Below are 4265 nucleotides of genomic sequence, written 5' to 3' on the forward strand. Positions count from 1 at the left end.
GCTTTGGTTATTTATTAATCACAATACTATAGGGTTGATCAAGATCATTGGTTTTTAGGGTAGCACGATGTGTGGCATTATGAACAATATACTATTTGGAAGTCAGAATATGGAGACGATATTTCGTAGTGGTATCTAAGAGATAGTAATAATAATAATATCAAGCATTTGTAGTACGCTGGTATCTGTGCTGAGGGAACGCTCATGGCATTTGGACTTCTCACCGCCCAAAATTGACATTTCTTAATATAAATGCTTTTAGTCCAGGCTTGAAGGATGTCAGACTCCGTGATTTGTTGAGGTCAGCTGAAATCTGTTCTACAAAATTGGAGAATGGAGGTATAAAAATATATTTTATACCTCCATGATTGGAGCAAAAAACAGAAAAAGCACAGCTCCCTTAAGACCACTTGAACTTTCAGGAGTGACTTGTTGGCAGACCTTAGGAAAATGACCAAGAGAATATGGCGAAGATAATCAGACTTGTTGTACGGAAAAGTGACAGCCCCTTGCTACAGTTTGGGTAGATCCCCGCTATTTATCTTTTACCTTTTGTCATCAAATTGTTGGACCTGTCACTGGTATGTTCAATAAAATATATAAAAATTGTACACATACTTTGGAAGTATAAATATTATGCATTCATTGAAAATCGGTGGGAATGATTTCAGGATGGGGGAGTAATGATCATTTGTTTAAAAAGCTATTCTGTCTTGTTCTGCTCCTCCCACTGTTTCTGTCCTCATCTTTAATGCTGGCATGACTGCCCTGCCAAGCTGCTCTGGCCATCTTTTCTACTCCTATCCTCTCTATGGAATATTCCTGTAAAATCAAAACAATACCATACATTCACTTTGTACTATAATAATAAGAAATAAATAAATAATAATAATAATTATTAATTTATTCGACATTTCACGTTTGTACCAGTGGCAACACACAATTAAGTGGTGCAGTCAATCTTATAGTAAGAAAAGTTTTAGGCAGTTAAAGCAAAAAAAAAAAAAAAATGTGCTTAAGTTAAAAAAAAAAAAATAAATTTAAACAAAGCTTAACAAAAATATCTATGAATATTAAACTAGAAGTCAACTTAAACAAAAGGCTTAACAAATAGGCCTCTTATAAAGAACAAAGAAAAGAATTCTTAAGGCAACAATGTAAAATCAAACCAGTTTTAAATATGACCATTTATCCCATGCAGATCTTAAATCATTTTTGCAATACTTATTTTGTACTGCATTACCTAAAAGTAACCCCCACTCTATCATCACTTTCTTGTCAGGCAAAATCGAGAAGATTCGATGGAAGTTCTAAGAAATTTATCCTTCAAATAAGACAAGCAGAATTACTCATGAATTTTCTGTAAATAACTGAAAGAGTACTCTTGTAGAATATCAGTATTTTTTACCCTGAGGTATCATTGCACAGAATTTAAATCCTGTCTCTGGAGGAAAAACAATATTTGATATGTTGTACACTTTATTTTTCTAAGACACAAAAAGGCTGTTCAACCAAAAACTTGGGAATTGTTATTGAGATACAGATTTTTAAATATTTAAAAAACTAGAAAAATCTGTATCTCATTAACCATTCCTGACTTTTTCACCAAACATCACTTTTGTGTCTTAAAAAAATAAAATGTTATCACTTTTTGTTTTCCTCTGAAGACTGGCTTTAATTTTACAAGTTATGGAAATTGTACTTAATTTTCAGTACCATGATTTGAGTGAGCTTCTGATAGTAATCCGTGCTTTCAATTGGTGGGTTATGTGATGTCCAGCACTTCTCTGCTAAGTTTGTGATCGCCATCTTAATTCTGCCCAATAACTCACTCTGTTGATAATTTAAAAAAAAAAAACAAAGTTAAGTTAGTGATAATCATCTTCATTCTACTTAATAAATCATTCTGTTGATAATCAAAACAAATTTAGGTTAGTAAAACCATCAATTTACAGTATATCAAAGCCTTTTGTAGATATAAACTAAGTTACCATAGCCATTTGTTGCTAAACTATGTGTTCCAAGTTAGTTTGTAATCTACCAAATAATAATCGCAAATTTATACCATAATTGTTTTACAAAAAGTAGGAAATTATGCCACTATAATATAGTATATGATGGTACACCCATATGCCTGTCTCTTATACACATCTAGATGTGTATAAGAGACAGAATCTGGGGTTCATTTGTGGATTATCATACGCCAGTGATTGCGCATTAATACTGGCGTTCGCTAAGCCGCGCACAAGTTCACACCACTCGACTCAACGTTATGCTAACATAACTCATGTCTGAACATAGCCTATGTCTCTCTAAACCATACATAAATGCATTTCACATTACATATCTTCTTGTCTATTCCTGAGGTGGAAAAGGTACATAAAAATGACATACTGTATGTATTGTTAAGTCTCAATAAAAAAAAAGATTAAGAACACAACATTTCTATTTTGAATATGCATTTATTAGTTGTTTAACTTGTTTTTAATTCTTTTAAAATTAACAAAGCAATAGAATCTGGTGGAGACACGATGACTAAAAGTGCTACTACTAAAAGCAGTACAGAATGAAAACAAAAAAAACCCCCAGGAAAACAAGCAAAGTTTTTAAAGAATGAAAAACTCCATAGCATACAGACATACAAATGTCACAGTTTGTATGTGTACAATTCTAGCATATAACAAGAACACCATTTAAAGTAATAATGCAGCCTAACATATATTAGCCCAGAAGACCCATTTTATTATTCTAGGTAAGGAAAAGTGATTTCATGGCCCAAAGCTTGTACACTACCTAGAAGTTAATGATATTAACACATTTCGTTTATGATTTCATGACCTAATTCCTGAAAAGACTTGCCGAATTTGGATACTTCACACCAATGTTTAGACATGATTTTCTTTATACTTTTTGGACCATCTCATAAATAATTTGGGCACCTTATTTTTGACATGACTTGTCCATAAGAAACGATGCATGCCAGCATGCTATGTAGCAAGATTTATAAGATAACATATACAGTATATATAGCCCCCTAGGTTCTCACACTATGTGTCACAACCCAATTGCTGGTTGCCAAAACTGTCTGAATCGTAAAGGCCTGTTTATACTTCAACGATAACGATAAAAAAGCTAAAAAGCAATTGTTCATATAGAAAATAAAAGAAATACAGGTCTGTGTAACACAGTAGGGTACTCATGGAAGCTATTTGTGGAAATGGGATAAAAGAGGAACCTATGGAGGCTAATTATATGATTGACCGACCATTCCAATGGGATAAGAAAATAAAACACTGAATCTATGAAAAAAACTTAAAAACAAAGTCAATTGCATTGGAGAAAATGGAAGCTATTGAATTTATGGAAATACTAAGACACACATAATTTTAAAAATGAACGATTTATATATTTTATTATATTTTTTCTTTATATATTTTTACACAAAGTTAATGACATGATTTATGTATTACGTGCATGCATTTTCTTTTTAACTAAAGCCTGGTTTCCATACAATCGTTCATCCCATCGGTGACAGTCGCCGACAGCCGTGGGGAAGGTTGAACCTGGTTTGTTGCAGACAAATCAGGGTGCCTTCCCCATTACACCGGGGCAGCTAGCAATGCTCTCTGATAAATTAGTATTCAGATACATAATACTGATTATCAAACCATAAACAATTCCACAAACAATGGTTCCTGAAAATTTGCAAGACAAATGTTAATAGACATATTATATATGTCTTAAATACTTGAAATCCGTGGAGGCGCCAGGATTTCCTCGACAGGGGGTCCAAGGTCCCCGGGGGGAGCTGGTGTCCCCGACAAAAAAGTGGGCGTGGTCGGGCGTCGTTAAAAACCTTTCGAAAGTGGTCCAGAGGACCTAGTCCCCGAAACTATGACAATTTAGGTGTTTCAAAGGCTTATTTAATTGACTTTGGAGTCGATTAATATGTACAAAATAATTTTTTTTGAATTCCCCCCCGCAAAACAAATTGTTTTTCTCCTCAACGGGAGGGTGAGGGAAGCTGCCCCTATTCCCCCCCATAACGCCGCCACTGCTTGAAATTCAAATACACTTGATTTGATTTGATTTATTATATTTGACCAACAAGATCGCCACAACATAACAAAAAAACAAATGTCAACGATTATTTTACTGGTCTATCTATTGAACGACACATTCTGATTGATCAGTTGTTTAGTTTGATTGGCAATCTGGAAGAATCAAATTTACAATGATCAAAGTGACAGCTTCACTTGAAAATA

The sequence above is a fragment of the Anneissia japonica genome, unplaced genomic scaffold, assembly GCF_011630105.1.
Source record: "Anneissia japonica isolate Jap-2015-1 unplaced genomic scaffold, ASM1163010v1 scaffold967_len435762_cov181, whole genome shotgun sequence".
Lineage (NCBI taxonomy): Eukaryota > Metazoa > Echinodermata > Crinoidea > Comatulida > Comatulidae > Anneissia > Anneissia japonica.